Source organism: Astyanax mexicanus, chromosome 16 (assembly GCF_023375975.1).
Source record: "Astyanax mexicanus isolate ESR-SI-001 chromosome 16, AstMex3_surface, whole genome shotgun sequence".
Taxonomy (NCBI): domain Eukaryota; kingdom Metazoa; phylum Chordata; class Actinopteri; order Characiformes; family Acestrorhamphidae; genus Astyanax; species Astyanax mexicanus.
In genome coordinates, this window is record NC_064423.1 from 14,060,267 (window position 1) to 14,078,612 (window position 18,346).

The 18,346-nt window shown below is 35.3% G+C and overlaps 1 long non-coding RNA gene across 2 annotated transcripts in view; it reads right to left on the minus strand.

The window, feature by feature from the left end:
• LOC103041480 (uncharacterized) overlaps positions 1-10,597 on the minus strand; it is a 71,026-nt gene extending 60,429 nt beyond the window's left edge. Inside the window, exon 1 of one of the 2 annotated variants that reach the window (XR_007424809.1) lies at positions 10,412-10,597. This is a non-coding gene — a long non-coding RNA (uncharacterized LOC103041480). Of the gene's footprint in view, positions 1-130; positions 429-10,411 lie in introns of those variants that run through there. The other variant, XR_455036.4, reaches the window with a different exon arrangement.
• Positions 10,598-18,346: the final 7,749 nt, after the last annotated feature.

Consider the following 18,346-nt stretch of genomic DNA (forward strand, 5'->3'; position numbering starts at 1 on the left):
GGATGAGCGTCCAAACTAAAGCATAAAGAACATTTACAAAGCATTATAGACATAATAATGATAATAATAAAACAAAGCAAGCACTAAGCTATAATGAATAGTACAATTATTAAATATGAGAACTACTTACAGGATAAACGCTCCTTTTGTTTCTGCAATACTCCAGATGTCCAAAATCAGCCAAAAAACAGATTATGTTTTGTCAAAACGCACCAAAACCTCCACGAAGCTCGAGCTGCCCATCTCTACAATCGTATACATTTCAGTAATTCCACATCTGCTCTGGGTTCGTCTTCAAAACGAAGCTACAGTCAATCTAAAAGCTATTTTAGGCTGAATTTTAAGGAGCCCACCAGCGTAAGGTCTGGCCGTCAGCTTCGCGACCGCGGAGAAACGCGAAAAGCGAGACGACCGCAAGACCGTCGCTGGGTTGTTTTTTTCGCACCTGCATTGGGGACAAAATCCCCGCCCACAATGGCCTGAGATTGGCCGAATAAACCCCGCCTGGTGGGCTGGGATTGGCTAGTCACTCCTATCACAAGCTGTCCAGCACTTGTAAAGGTAAACGAGTAGCCACTCGTAGCGCAAAGGGCGTGGCTTGTCGGAAGACGGGCGGGAAACGAAACGACTGGCTGCCACATGGTTGTAGGCCACTGCTTTCCGTTTTTACCAGTTCTGCTGCTACAATGTGGATCTCGAACATGGTTTGTTTATTATATTAACATTGTCTAGTACAGGTGTACAGTTCACCTGTTGAATGAGGTAAGTTGGGATCAGGTAGAACCCTAACCGGTTTGAATGGGTTAGGGGTTCACCTGCTCCTATCCGAAAATGTGCCAAAAATAGCTTAATGTTTTAATTAAGGCTACACAATAATAAGAAAATATACAGTACAGATTTCAGCATCACATCACAATGGCATAATAAGTAGCGCAATTCTCACGTCACAGGATTTGTTGTAATGCAATTATATATCAAGCATATCTTTTTCTATTTCCTGATGTAAAAGGAAAGTTAACATTATTTTTATTTTTCATGAGAGACCCACCAGAAGCACATTATTTCTGTCCGATTTTATTTAATAACTCTAATATTCGATGGACGGAGAGAACAATGAACTCCCTACCATGTTGGATCGTTGGCTACTGGTAAAATCTGGTAAATGTTCTTGTATTTTTTCTTATAATAAATGAAAATAAAAAACATGTAATGTCAGTTCTTTCCATATCGTGCAGCTCAAACTCCTAAACAGTTCTAACTCCATTAACACTCAACGACACTCTAAAATCAGTCAGTTATAACACAAAATGACAGCCTATTCTGCCTGCTGGGTGCAGACTTAGGGATGAGCTGGTATATGTTAGAATGTGTGCCACACTCTCTCTCCTCCACTGGAAGAAGAAGCTAGGGCTAACAGCAGTTCCCAACCCTAGTCTAGAGGTGAGTATTAATCTCACAGTGAGGGTTAAAGCTGATATAGAGTGATGTGTGTGTGTGCGTGCGCGCGTTCGTGTGTGTGTTTTACCATTTTTCAGAGTTTTGTAAAGATGTGAAAGTGCTAAGCTGCAGTGGGGTTTTAAAATAGGTTTACATACAGTATAATTATAATATAATACTACAGTGTGTGATGTGGTGGTGGTGGAAGGTGGTGGGAGTGGTTTAACTGTTATTAAACTGAAACTAAACTAAAATAAATAAAGAAAATCCTACATTTATGGGGTCAAGTAAAGCTGTAAATTAATAAAAATAAATACGTATATAAAAATAACCCAACGTTTACAGTCCTCAAATCTTTAAAATGCAATGCAGTAAATATGAGCAGTTATGATAACACAATCCAAACTTTAGATTATTAGGCTACATTAATATATTTTACCAGCTTTGGTTCAATGGATTAAAGTAGCTAACTTAAAGATGTATAGAATATTTCAGCACTACTTTAATTATAATTATTAATTGTACAGCGAGAATTATACTACAATGCCCGTTAAGATTATCCTAACGGTTTGGTGGATTTGGTCTCTTCGCTTGTTTGTTAACTCGCTGTAAATTCACAGTTAATCTGATTTAGTTTTTAATGAAATCAAAATCAATGGTGCTAAATTCTTAGTATTCTAAGTATAATCACTATTAAGAATATTACTAGTATGAACAAAAAAGCTGTTAATGTAAATATTATATATAAATGTTTTATATATAGGATTTTGATTAAAGAAAGTGTGTAGTACCTTTTAAAGTTAATGAAACGCACCATAGTGTTTATATTTTGTTTTATTCTCTCTCTCTTTCGCTCTCTCTCTCTCTCTCTCTCTCTCTCTCTCTCTCTCTCTCTCTCTAGCTCTTTCTCTCTTTCTCTCTCTTTCTCTCTCTTACTGTCTCTGTCTCTTTCTATTTCTATTACAATCTCTCTCACACACACACACACACACACACACACACAAACACACACATTCCTACTCTTCACGTTCTGTTACCGATGCTAACCCTTACATAGATTTTCACTATTGTATAGTTGTATCTGCTCACTTTCTGAATAATATTTTGATATATTTGATGTTTGTGGAACATTATTATTATTATTATTATTATTATTATTATTATTATTATTATTATTATTATTATTATTATTATTATTATTATTATTATCAGTTAGCTGGGATATTAGCTGGTGACTGGATCTGCAGGTAAGCAGCAGCAGGTGAGCGGTTGCTGTCCGCGGTGCTGAAAACTTTCAGCCGGTTCTGACGGTAAAACTTCAGTATTTAATTCCAATACATTTATATTTGTTCCAGTAATTAATTAATTTACTATTGATGTGACACAATTCTAATAATAAACTTTAAGCACTCCCATCTCCAATATAAATGTATTGTACACTTGAGTTAAAGTAATTAACACATAAACTCACTGTTTGTTTTTTTAACATTGCTGGACTAATAACAGAAAATAATATTAATGTATTAAGGAACTTATCTATCAGTACTCTAAATGCCTATTACAAAATATATACTGAACAACATATACCTATTTACTTACGTCTATATTGAATTTCTGTATTGAAAGAAATTATTAATACAGTGCGTTGTTCGGTCGAAGCTCCGCCGTTTTCAGTCGTTTTTAACATTTTAAAAAATGTACGTTCTCTGCTGTAAAACTGCAGAATCTGTGCAGACTGTCTGTAGAAGTAGAGCTAGATCTGATTAACTGGATTAAGGTGGAGCAACAAGTTAAAATTACAAGACAAACGAGCTTAAACATCTGTAAATTAGCGATAAAACGCTTCTTAATCTGACAATTGTATACGTATCTTTTAGGTTACTATTCCTCTGTAAAGTAAATAGACAAAAGGCTATAAGTGTGTTTGTGTGTGTGTGTGTGTGTGTGTGTGTAAATTTGTGTTAATTCAGTTAACAATAAGCAGACAAACATAGTACAATATAGTACTCTATATGTAAAGATCTATTCCATAGTCCAAAAGGCAAAAGTGTATAGATGTAAAAAAAAAAAAAAAAAAAAAAACAACAGCAGCTCATCATTAACCAAACAGTTAAGCAGTCTCAGTGTGTGTGTGTGTGTGTGTGTGTGTGTAAGTGAGTGAGTGTGCATGTGTGTGAGTGTGTTTTCAGCTTCTGTTAGAGTGTGTGTAAGAGTGGGTAAAAGCAGAGTGTATAAAAGCTGTAGAGCTCTTTGTGCTGCTCCTCTCAGAGCTCCATTGTTGATCCAGAAGCTGATTAATTAATTTCACACTGCAGCTCTGTGGGGGGTGTGGTGGGGGGGCTTTCCCACAGCCAGGCTGGAGAGGCACACCACCTCATCCAGCCCCCCCAACAACCCCATCTGCACCCCCCCAAAGAAAGAAGTCAACATCAAGTTCAACAACAGCGCAGCTCCTATTAGCATCACAATCAGGTCTGGGAGCACAGCTCCCCTCAACAAGAGGGTCCGGGGGAACTCCCCCCTGCCCCACTCGGCCTGGGACCTTTTTCCCAGGCTCCGAAACAATCACACAACTGTCTGCTCCCACAGTACCACCACCTCTACAACCTCCACCATCACCACCTACACCTCCAGCACCCCACAGGCCATAGCACCACCAACACTACCAACCAACTACCCTCTTCACTCAAAGGCCCTCAGCAGCACCAATCCACAACCTTCAACAGCAGCACCAGCCATCACTTATCAATATAGCAGAAAAATCAAATTTTGTTGCATATTTTAGGAATCATATGTTAACTCTACGCAACTCTCATCAGTTTTAACACCACAGTGTTAAAACTCTCAAAATTGATAATACATTTTTTTATAAGTTCTTTTGAATTTATCTTTGTTTATTTTCCGAACTTCACCTGAAAATATGTACAAGTATCTATAAAACATTATAAAACATGAGCTATACCACAAAAAGCAGTGGTTCTCCCATGACACAATTATCCACCATCCGTCTTCTTATCCACCATCCAGGCCAACACCAAGAGGGTGAATAATGCTGAAAGAATAATGATGACTGCAGAGCATGCTGAGAATGAAGCAGAATTCAGAGGCAGAGCCTGATAGACAGACATTTTAACTGTGAATAATAAGACTAACTCTGTGGATTGTTTATCACTAAGGGTTGTTAGAAAAAACTCCCAGGGAGTTAAAACATGTTTACACTGTGATTTTTACATGATGGATTTTTACTGTGCAGTATAGAAAAATGCCTGTAAATTTAAAATGCAATGTATCTAATGTTTAAGTTGATGGTTATTTGATTTTAGACAGAGTAGGGCACAGTCCTAAGAAATGTTCCTAGGTGTATTTAGATCAGTTTAGATAATTGGTGCTCCAGTTTCACTATTCAAATCCAGCTCCATTTATCCATAATCAGTAGAAGGTATCTCTTTCAGTTGAGAGCTATATAGTCCATTTTTGGCCTTTTAAATTAAATGTAAATTTAAAAAATAAATGTAAAATATTAGATGGCATGTTTATACATTTTTAAAATCCAGGATTGATCCAAGTTATTCTAAAAGCAATAAAAATGCCTAAATGTCCAACATCCCATGTCAAGCATCTCTCAAAATCTGAAGGGAAGAGTTAGGTCCCAAAAGGTGCACGCACACAACCCCTCCTCCTCTTCCCCTCCTGTATTGACTACTGTTGCACCAAAGCCTGCATGGATGATCCTCTTAAAGTTCCTCCAGCATGTTTCTCAGGGTGGGCTGGCATGTCGAATTGAGTGTTACACCAGTCGCATTAGTGCAGGACTGACCCGAAGCAGGGCCTTCTGGACTCGATAGCAAGACTAAGAAGCTCTGACACACTGAGGAACATCAGCCAAGCTCAGGTTCAACGAGAACACCTTGAAAAAAATATAGAGGAAAAAGTAGGGCACTCCGTGCTGCATTTCTTGCATTTTATGTCTTTAGCCCACCAAGCAAGAGTAGAATCATCCTAATGTGATCACAGCAGCTGGATGTTAGAGAAGCTAACGGTCACGTGATTTAGACGGTTCAGGTAGTTCAGGTGTAAGAAGGATGCAGGTTCATTAGGCGATCCACGAACAGAGTTGCTTAACAACTGATGGAATATTGGCCTATATATTATTTATGTTCCTAGTTATGTTCCAAGCTATTTGTTCAATATACACATATACTTACAATATATACAAATATACTTTACAAACACAAAATCAATTAAATATTGGGTTGTATATTATATATATATTTCCAAACAATTTATTGAATATATTAAAAAACATATTTGTTTCATATATTTGTCCTTCTGTATTCCTAAGTATTTACTGGATATTTGCTTTTCCACACACACACACACACACACACACACACACAAAGAAAAAACACACACACACAGTGAAGACCTGTGTTTTTTTTTTCTTCCTGTAGAATCCTCTCGGTCCTCATGTTCCCTTCTGCTCGGTGTGTGTGTGTGTGTGTGTGTGTGTGTGTGTGTGTGTGTACCGTGCTCTCACGTTTCTCCGCGTGCAGACTGCAGCCAGGTTGCGCGTGTGCCTACGTCACAAGCTCGAAAAATTAAAAATGCACTGTTGTAAAAGAGTTAAAACAGCTTACTGCTTTTACAGGTTTGTTTCTTCAATTAAACGACTTCACTGTACACACTAGTTTTCTTAATTATTATTATTATTATTATTATTATTATTATTATTATTATTATTATTATTATTATTATTATTATTATTACGTTTGTTAAACAGCTGAAATTTAGGATTCTGATTAATACAAATCAGACACACTTTTTTCATTTATACTCATTTACACTGTTTGTTGAAATCTCTTTACGGTTTTAACAGGAAAACTGTAATAATAATAATAATAATAATAATAATAATAATAATAATAACAATAATAATAATTACACATTTGTAACAATTTAGTTATTTGTACAATGTATACACTCTCATGCAGGGTGTTTTTATTATGATTTAATAAAAGAAAACCTTTACTATAAAAACTAAATAAACAAAATAAATCTACATTTGAATGGTCGTTTTTAAATAGTTTTTCGCTATCATAGGGAACGTACTGTAAAAAGTTCTTTGAAAAACCTTTTAAAACATATTATAAGAATAGGAAAGTCAACTTGTAAAAAGCCAAGAACCATTTTGGTGCCCTTTTCTGTACTGCGTAAAACCCGTTAAGATTCTTTGAGCAATGTTCATATTATTTTATTTTGTGAAGTTATTACTATTATTATTATTATTATTAGTAGTAGTAGTAGTAGTAGTCGTAGTAGTAGTATTAGTAGTATTATTGTTGATGTTGTTGCTGAGTATCTGTTGAGTAGTTTGTTTAAAAAAGGATTTCATTCCTTTAGTAAATCATTTAAATATAAATAGTGTGATTTTACTCCCGTCTGTTTCTTCTCCTCAGTTAAGAAGCTCAGCAGATCAATCTCATCACATCTATTATTTATAAGTACTAATATGACAATTAATACTAATATAATACTAATAGAAACATATATGACAGAATAAGTTTAATTATTACCAGATTTACCTCTCTTTGGTTACAAACGTGAATAAACCGAAAAAAAGGAAAATCAGATTATACTTTTTTATCTTTATTTTTCCTCCTTCAACAAGAAATAAATAATAGTCCACAGAGCTCCAAGAGGCAAAAAAAACCTTCTGTTTGAACTCCACAAACACTCTGGGAAACCTATTGCACACCCTCTACACACTTTACATTAATAATAATCATAATTCAGTTAGCCTCTCTTCACACATTCTCACGTTAGGAGCCGCGAGCAGCATCGCGCGCCCGGCACTGCAGTGACACTGTGATGGTGCAGAAACAGCGCCACCTGTCTGCCCAAACCGACTCCTGCATCCGTTCATACAGCAGCAGTTGGGATCCACACCTCAAACCCGCCTCGTATGCACCACCTGATTCCAGCCCTACCTGAGACATTTAAAACTCTTTAGATGTTCAGACTAAAACTGTAGCACCAGAAGTTTATTTTAAAAGCTCTTTTCTTACATGGATTTACTATTACACAAGACAAGCCCTGTGGAAAATCTCCAGATCTCTGTCTCTCACATGGGCTTTTAAGTATAGAACTAGTTGATTTAACACCACTTTACCGGAGTTTAATTTTAGCGCTGGATTTTAAACCAATTTATAATTAAGATCCTGTTTTATGAGTGTGTATTTGTGTGCTTAATATGATTGGTGTGAGGGTTAATTGAATTATAATGTATTTAACTAAAACTCTTTAAATGATATAAAAAATCTCCAAAATACTATCACATAATTTAGTATTTAGTTACATTTGTATTTGAATACATATGCGTACATATATGTGCTGATACTTTACTCACAGCAATCTAAACTTCATCTATTTCTGTTTAATTTTCATGTGTAACAAATAGTCGTCTTTAGCTTTAGGATTGTGTTTTATTTATCTATTGTTTTATGCCAGGTGTTCTGAAATGCAGTTCTTTTTGGACCTGATTCACATAGAAAAAGAAAACTTGAACAACTGTTCATTTAAAGGTAATTTTGGGTGGATCTCGTTTAGTTATTTATTTTCTTAAAAATCACACTGATTCTAAATCCTATCACAAGATGAAATGCAGAATCCTCAAATAAACCAATTAAACATGTATTTTTCCCGTTCGTATTTAAACACAAAATTAACGCTGAAATCTCCAACGTTGGAAAATCACCTCTAATACTCTATTTGAAATAATACTAGAAATGAACCCTTTTAAATAAAATGGGTGACTTGGCGCCACAGAATTATGCAACCATAAACAAAAATATGTGCACCTCAAACAAAACCGACATTAAAGATATTTTTTACTTGAATTTAAAGACATGTTGCGTGAGCAAACGTAATTTAATATGTAATGCTTTATTATTCGCCAGTATGTTCATTTAGGCAAAAAATAGAAACTGTCATTAAAATGAAAAGAAAAGCATCTATAGAAATGAACAAATTGTGCCACAAGAACGTGGTACCCATTTTTTTGCTTTAACAGTATTTAAAAATAAATCCTTTACGGTTAAGACATTGTAAATGATTTAGTAAGGATGTATACCAAGCATTAAGAGGGATGACTATTAGCATTTAATATTAATACTTATTTTTAAATAACCTTTTTGGACGTGGTTTTCTAGTTAAAAAAAATATTTTAATAATTGTTTTGTTTTACTAACCCTCAAAAGAAAATTTCCATACGGGGTTGACACCCTCATTATTAAATAATAATAATAATCACATTATTATAAAAATGAAAGCTAGATAATCAAATGTTAATTAATATAGTAAAATAAATAATAATACACCTGTGAAGAAAAAACGCGCACAAATTCTGTTGTTACATTGTAGAAAAGTTTGGGCGAAAGACTTTTGTTCAGGCGTTTTTGCTTATTTTTTCGCTGAACTTAAAAGTACAAATATTAATTGAAATTAGGTTAAAATGCATTGTTTACGGCGTACTGATATTACTGTTATTGCTGTTATCGCTCTGATTATACTGTTTATCTAAATAATTAGTTCATTTTTTCGGTCACGCACAGAGCTAATGTCTCGAGGGTCCCTAACCATAAACACATATGTGTTCATAACAAGTTTAAAAAGTGAAGATCAAGCGCGCAGACAGTGAAGCAGGAGGTCTAGAAGTAAATGTGAATATTCATTCAGATTACACACACAGCGCAGGACTGATTTTCAGTACAGGCGGCTAAAACACACTTTTTGATTCATTCTTAATTCTGTTTTTGATATTAATACCGAGCCCTAAATCAGATTTTTTAACACACAAACGTAGTCTATGAATGTATAGATATATATCTACATTATTTACATTAAGGCACATGCGCGTAGACATTGTAGCTTAAGGCCTACAGGTGAGGAAATATGTGGCACACGTGGTACACACACATTAACACACATACACACACATAAACACACACATACACACACACACACACAGATTGCGTTTTTAATGATTCATTATTTACATGCGCCAGTTTTTACCTTTGCAATCTGTTAAACTAAATAAATAAATAAACAAACAGCAATTGTGTGTTAAATATGCAGAAATGTGTCTCTGGAATTAATGTGATATACTTATTTAAAGATACACTAATCACATTTATAATAGAAATATATACAAAGCTGTTTAAATTAAAATTAAAGTAGAATAAAAGTAGTTCGCAAACATTGCTTATACTGTTGTTCTTTCAGCGCAAACATGCCTACACTTCTTTTTAAACTTGCACATTTTTATACATATACTTTTACTTATTTTTTTATACTTTTATACTTAGTTTCTTATTAATATGACTCAAGTGAAAACAATAGTTTCTAATATTACTGTTAGTGAGAAACCAGAAGATCCAAATAAAGACAGCAAACTTGCAGAGAGTCGCACTGCACTTGACCTCTTGGTCTATTCAATGAGGCCACTGGTTGGTCTAAGGTCAAAGGGTCAAACACCAAACCACAGCCGACCCCTCCTGCATGACCAGAGTCTGAGGCAGTAAAACCACCACTGCTAACAGCCCATACACCCTGGAGACCACTATAATACACTGATGGTGTTGTGTGGTCAGACAGTGCTAACATGCAGATCTACCTCAAAAGGAAAAGCCAGTTAGTGTAAGCTTTTTTAGATCCACTCACTATCTGCACAAAAAGTATAATAGTATACTTGACAAGTGATTCTGTTTGTTTCAGCATTTCTCAGTGAACTGGTTTTGTCCTGTCTAATTAATTAATTACCTTAACTAAAATATAATAACTTTATTGCTAAATTGTATAAGAAATTATACCTATAAATATAAGCAGTAAGTGCATCCCAACTTTAGACCCTTTAAAACACATTGAAAAGTAAAACCTTGTAAGTCCTTTCTGCAGATTCCTAAAGTTCTTTACTTACTCAGTGAAGGATGCTGCGTCTCCGGCTGCTCCATGTGAAAGAACTCAAACACACAAGTGGCTGCTCTTTAGTCGCCTGGAGTTTATGGAAATGAGCAGTGACATCAGCCTTAAAAAGAGGAGTGCAAAGAGAGGAGTGCAAGGGGCAAAACTGCAGTCCCCTCAGTCAAGTTCAAGCACACGGCCAGCAGTTCAGTGTGTGACAAATTGGCATGCAGGTCCATGGTGGTGGTGGTAGTAGTGGTGGGGGTGGATTTGTGGATGGTGGGGGGTGTGGATGGGGGGTTAGCTGAATCAGAATGCCAGTGTAAAGTTATGTATAGTTAGTCAGTTCTGTACATTTTGTGAAGTAAATTGTAAATCTGTAAAGTTCTCTTTATTCATAACTAGTGGTGTCATAGTTATCTCTTATTACTGCACATCATCGGAGTTTATCAGTAATCTGATCGTTGTGATTACATGAATTTAGGTAATTAGATAACAGGAAAAATAAAGTTTACAGAATGTAATAACCAGCGTTTCATCTCACAAAATATGACATGATGAAAACATCATGTAAAACCCAAACTTTATGTTGGGTTTTCATTCACACATCAAGCCAAATGGGAAAAACTTGGGGGAAATTTGATGGAACTGGAATTTGAAATTTGAAATTGAAATTTGATGGGAACTGTTCACATTGACCAAAAATACATTTTGATTTTCTTAAATTATTTTGACATTTTACAACAGCAGGGTGGACAACTTAAGCTAAGTTTGGAGAAAATATGATCAAAATAATAAAGTGAATAAGATTAATTGCTGAACATGCAGCAAGTGTCTTCAATCCCTTGAAAATAAAACAATTTGAAGGTTGTGATGTCACTGATGTGGTTATTTCAAGACGACAGGATTATCATGACATTTTTGAGATGTTTTTTTATTTTCCTAAATACAAGTCAAGCATATCCTCCAAATCTTTCGTTTTGTTACAGTTTTTTTTTTTTTTTTTACGTTTTTATACCTATATTGAAACCTCCAGAATTTGGGGTTGAGTGGAGTCTTTAAAGCCCTTAACGTTTTCAGAATTTGAAAAATCTATTTTACTGCAGAGAAAAAGGGTTGTGTATCATCTACACTTGTAGTCTGTATGCATCACAAGGTCTGTAAAAGGGTTAATCAGATAACTGCAGAAAATTTACTTTGTGATCAATAAAGTTGCACGCTTCTATTCTGCCTTTTGCTCGGTTTCCTGCATTATGATATTTAAATGTTTGACTGCTTTGTGTAAAAAACTATAAAACACAATTCTATTTTCACTTTACTATCAGTACTAGAGTACTACATTTTAGTATAAACTACTTGCAAATGCAAAAAAATAAATACTTTATTACTTCTACTTAAACGTGGAACTTAACTTCTTCTCAAGTCACTTTTTTAATAGGGCACTTTTTCTTTTACTCTAGTACTTAGACATGTCTGCTGGAGATATGGGTATTCTCTTCTAAGCTGTTGCCAGATGTTGCCAAGTTATTTGTGTAATAACTTATAGGAACTTTGTTTCAGCTTTGACATTTGGTGTTTGTTGTCTGAATAATCTACACTCTTAAAAGTGATGAAAGATTCTGATTGCTGATTGACTTACAAGATAGACATAGAAGAAAAGCTTTTTATTACTAAAGCTTTTCATCCTCAGATCTCATTGCATCTCTGTAATAAACTGTTTATTTTTTTTTCTTTTACTTTTACAGTAAGTACCTACAACATAAAAAACAAATATTCTGCACATTTTACAGTTTTGGAGTTGTTTTGGGATCATTTAGGGGTTGTGTAGAGGCTATTTAGAGGCTGAACACACTTTCAGTGTGCTCCATAAAGAACTGTGCTGTTTTTCATTGGTGACTGTCATTGTGAGGAGGAAAGCAAGAGGGCTCTCAATAAAAACTAACAAAATAAGGTAATGCAGCCATGAATGCTTCATGTATCTGTTTTTCAGAGTGGATTCTTGTACCAAAAGCCAATAATTTACTGAAACCTGGATTCTGACTTTTTCCCTGTCATTTTAAACTAATTTTTGCTATTTTAATTGACATCAAAACCAAATCTATAAGATAGTTTACATTATAAGAAATGTCATTGAGAATAGCCATCATGAGGCCCGGAATCCTAAAGAGCCTGTTAATGACCTGAATAAAAACAACATGCTTGTAATAAAGATTTCTGAAAGTGAACATTAGGTTTACATCAAGTGAAGTTCTTTAGACAGGTTTTTTACCCTCTCAACAGTTCTTTGTTTCAAAAGTGAGCTGACCATGGCACTACATTTGGGTCGTTATAAAAATACTGTACTTTTTGTCTTCGAAAACTATGAAAAAATTACTACAACTTTAATTATTTAAACTTTTTTACTTCAGACTGCACAGAATTCATATTTTTCCACCTTTAAACACTTTTTATTTTCATGCATTTGTTTACCATGTAATAGAAAGCTGCATGACGGGATAGGCAATTCGAGTTAAATTGGAATGTGATGGAAACCTGGTTGACCTACATTTTAAACATTTTGAACTGTTCACATCATAAATTTAGATTTTCTCAAATAATTTTCAGTCCTAATATTACAACTATAGTGGACTACTTTAGCTTTACACCGGCTAAGTTTGAAGAGAATATGATAAATGTAAGTGAAGTGAATTTTATGAATTGCTGTACACTGTAAAGGTTGTGATGTCACTGATGTCAAAGGTTGTCCCAAGATGAGCGTATGGACATGAAGTTCTTTGACATGTTTTAATAGGTTGATTCTAAAAGTTAAATAAATAAATACAATTTCTATCTATAACTATTAAAAACATCTTTTAAACTCTAAGAAACGCCAAAGAAATCTGTATAAAATGTACAAAAATACTGTGAAAGTAAAAATTAAAAAATCTTATACAAATCTAAAAATGTATTGTTACACAGAGTTTGTATAAAATTTTAACAACTATACTACTAATACAAAAGCCATGTTATATTGATTTTGATCAATTTGAAACACCTTTATTTTATGAAAGTGCAGAAATTGCCTATTTTCACTGTTTAAAATGTACAAAATTAAGGAAACGTTATGCACGTAAATGTATGCAACCGCCCATCCCTCGTTCTCATGGAGAGCAGGTTCTGTTTTTGTGGGAAGCAGCAGAGTATGGGTGTGGCCATCCCTCCATTTGCATATATTCAAATAAAGCGTGACCAATATGCATAGACCTTCAACAATAGCGGCCGACTCCCACCAGTCCTTTAGTCTATGTGCCTCTCCTCAGAGCCCGCAGTGAAAAGAGTGTGAGAAAAGTGAGGCCCATGCCAGCTTCCACTGCGTCTCCATTTGGAGACTGAATAATGTGTTTTGTTCTCACGGCTCGCGGGTGGCCATGAATGTGGTTCCAAAACCAGTTACCATCTAAAAGGCTCTAATAGGTTTAAAAGAGATTCTCTCCATGCAAAAATAAATATTTTGAGGCGCTCCAATGGCAACAGGTTGCAGTTTGGCAAAATGATTATCTCTGCATATAGAAAACATTTAGAGGTTGAGGAAGACGACAAAGCGCCAGCATTTGAAGGAGTGAATGAACGAATGGAGCATGCAAATTAGTCCAGTAGCCTCAAAATTGTGCTTCTTATTAGTATACAAGGTTTTGATTGAACATTTCCACCAAGTTCAAAGTTTTCAGAGGTTTTATTTGATCCAGAGTTCAGATAATCGACCTAACTATGGAGGACACTGACAAACAAACCTAGTTTACAAGACGGTCTGATATATGTTAGTTAAAGGAAGTTTTACTTGGGAAAACAGTACAATTGAAAGGCAGCTCCTATAACTTGTTGGGCCATCTCTAGTCTGGATGCAAAAGGAGATATATGCATAAAGTTACTAGTTCCAAAAAGCATTCTGTGGCACATTTGCCCACGGTTATTGAAGCTGGGCCAGTATAAACTGCACACTCATAGACTACTGAAGCAAACATCCCAGCTAGTCCCATAGATGCCTGATTGATGATAAATCTGGTGAGCAGGCATACAGGACAAGCAAATATTGCAATCTGGTGAAGATATTGGTTGAAAACCCTTGGTGTGTGAGATCAAGCACTACCCTGCTGAAAAATGCCAGTTGTGTTTCAGTACATCTTATACAAATTGCTGAGCTACTTGTGTCTTTCATATCACAAACTACACAGTGAAATCCACAATGTGAAATCGCAATGGCTACGTTCACATTACCAGGATAAAGTGACTTAAATCAGGTGTTTTGCTTAATGTGGTTCAGATCTGATTTTTTTATGGATGTGTAAACGTGCCAATTCCAATTTTTTTCAAATCAGATTTGAGTCACTTTATGTATTTGATACATATCTGATTCATGGACATGTGAAATCAAAATTCGTATTAATGTCCGCATGTGAGGCACTTCAGGGACAGATTCGTTCACATTACACAAAGATAAGTCACTTATATTTGTGAATGTGAACTGTTAAGGTAGCCAAATCCGATCTGAGCAAAAAATCAGATTTGAGTAATGTGGCTTGTAATGTAAACGAGGCCTAACTATCCAGTTTTAATAACTGACTGTGGTACCACAGACACACACACAGGGCAGTTAAGGAGCGGGACATACCCTGTCTCATCATATCTTCAATCATTCTGTACAATAATACTTCCAGCATTAGCTTACTAAATGAAAAAAGCGTCAGAAAAATAACAACAACCAGTTGTTTGATGTTTTTTTGGCTTATCAGCAACACTTGTATTTTTACTATGCTTTGTAGGGGTCCTGGGAGCTAAAAAAAAAAAAGGACTAGCTTTGGTGATGCTAACAACAGTTCCCAGTTGATCTTAACAGGCCACGTCGCCTAAGAATAAAGATCTAAAAAAACAAAGAGGCAAAGTTAAAACTGAAAGAAAGTAGCAGGAATGATATGCAAAAGAATAAAGAATAAACAGCAAGGGGATAAACAGTTGTATAATGTAAAGGAATATCTTATATTAATCAGTGCTGGAAAGAAAGGAAAGAAATGAGAGTGAGACAGGTGAATTTAAATTAAGACATATATTTCAAACAGAATAAATAGGATTTCGAATATTAATACCTGAAGTCACTGGCATAGGAACCGGGGCATGTGTCCCACCCAAAAACAGAACCTCTGGCGATGAGGACAGGTGTTCTGGATATGCAGTGGTCAGTACCCAAAAGGAAGGACAGCCAATGAACCAGCTTGTGACCGAGTCTTGGGCACACAGGTATCACTGATGCTCATGAAAGGTCCAAATATTTAAACTTACAGGACTTCAGGAAGGTATTTAAAAGTCCCTGCTTTGATGGGCTGGACCTGTTTTGACAGCAAAAGGAGGACCTACACAACATTAGGCAGGTGATCTTAATGTTGTGGCTGATCGTTATAAATGAACTGAGTCTTTGTTCCAATAGTGGTGGTGTAGACCCTGAAAGCACTAATATCTAAACACAAAATGTAGCTGCTGTTCCACATCTCTGACAGTGTTAGAGTGGCTTTGCAGGATAAAAGAAAAAAACACCAACATCTCAGCTTTGAATAAAAGTGGGAAATTACAGCAAAGGCACGTCTTCCTTTCAAACACAAGCCGTATCCCCAAAACAAATGCAGACTCATGCTAGCTTCTCATTTCAATAATGCTAAGCATGCTGGCAGACTTACAGGGGGGTTTCTTTTCTGTGCATCAGTGGAGGAAAACAGCCCAGGGATGAGCTGCCACATAAATGCACGGAAACAAATAGCTCACTGAAAAGCTGCTATTTTTTTCTTTATGCAACAAAAGTAGGTGATTTTCAAATTCAGGCTGGAATAAAGGCTACCAGATTTGGATACATTTCCGTATTACACTGGAATTGTCTTCATAATACATTTCAAAGATAGAAACAGTGTTTTAAAAGGCCTTCACCATGTCCAGTATGGGTGTATCACTGTTGCTCTGATGTACAGCTCCATAGTGCTAAACTGAATTTTCACAGTTACTTCTTTACACTGTTACAGAACAGATCATTTCACTCTGTATGTTCAAATGTTTGTGGATATTCCTTCTAATAAATGCAATTAGTTAAGTTGAACCCTTTGTTATCACAGATCTACAAACGCACGCACAGCTTGTCTAGTTCTGGTCTTGTTGCTGAATGCAATAAAATCCTTACCACAATGTTAAAAAAACAGCAACAACAATGAACAAGCACATATCTCAAAATACTATATCAATATCCGTTGGCATCTTCTTTTATTTCTTATTATTTTTCCAGGATCAATACCTCAAAAAATTATTAATGTAGTACCTCCTTTCAAACTTTATTTCATATAATTATTGTAACTGGCATGGTGGCTATAACTTTCCACTGATATTAATTAAAAATTATACAAAAAAAATTACAATTTTCCCATAGACTAATAATAAGCCACTGTTACCTTCATACCAGCTTTAACCAGCCTGAACCAGTTCTTCACTGTCACTATGCGTATGTTTAGCCTCCCTTTCTGCCTGGTACTCTCAATACAACTGCAATATTAGAGTCTCTATCATCTCTTACTCTGTATATTTAAATGTATCCAACAAGCTAACATTTTAGGCCCTATCTTAGTGGGGTTGTAGTAAAAAATATTATGACTGATTAAAAAAAAAAAAGAGCCGGTTTACCAGAGCTGCAGCTTAGGTCACACTGATCAGTGATGTTCTGCTTATCAGAAGTTTTCTATCCGTCTAATATAATTTTTTTTGTTCTTGATTATCATCACCAGTGGTTAATCCCTTAATTATTTATAATGGCTATAATGGTATGAAAGGATGGCTCTAGAGTGAGGGTGCTCCATTCCATACTTTTGGAATGAGCTGTGGAGTTGGGGATGAAGTGAGGTGCTGATTACCCACAGAATGCAATCAAATGCTTACAGCAGTGCTCCAATATCTAGTAGAAAGCCTAATGAGATCCTAATGGGTGGCCACAACTTATTAAGTGATAATTAAGTTGTTGGGATGACTTATTAAGGGGGTGAAAACGACATATTTGAGTCCCGACCATATACATTTTCCATAAATTGTGTTTATGCATCAGGATTAGGGGTGTGCCATATCATATCATACACAATAAAAGTGCCAACATTTTTGAATATCATGAACTATATTATAGCCTGAAATATCAGCCACCCCTAATTATGATGAGGGTACTCATTTTTTGCTATTTTTAAGTAAGGGGAATTCACAATGCTGTAATTTCTCAAGATACATCTACTAGAGACAGATTCTATCTGTCCAGTGTAATTTATTTTACTTCAACATGAACATATTGAAAAAAATATATGGAGTGCATAATTGATATCATGACATTCTGGATAATTTACTTCTGTTACAATCTGATGAAAGTTCTTGCATTTTTAATATCTTAGTTAGAGGTGTGCAATATGTATGCAATATTAAAATTCAATTTTTATCTTGTTGTAGTAGTGTATTCTTGATTTTTATTTTAATTCAATGTTTTGTCATATCATCAAGAGTATTGTTTTCATAAAAATACAATGAAATATCATGGTATTATTTTAGAGTCATATCGCCCACCTCTAATTCGGATCTTATTCACACGCTTTATCAAGTCGTGGCCACAGATTAATTTTTATATCACGTATTTTTTTTACGTTATTCAATTTATTTAAGGCTTTTTAGTTAGGCTTACTTTTTTACATCATCATGTGTATTATTATTAAACCAGCCAAACGTTTAACTCCTTCTAAACTCAGCTGTGATTTCGTGAGAGACAGCACCTCGTGTAGTTCAGTTCAGATTCTATTTCTGTCCACCTCCCACCACGTGCCGCCACACTCTCAGCCAATCAGCGTTTTTTTACGTGTCTCTCGGCCAATCATAACTCAGAACTCCTGCGAGTCCCGCCTTCTTCACCGTTGAC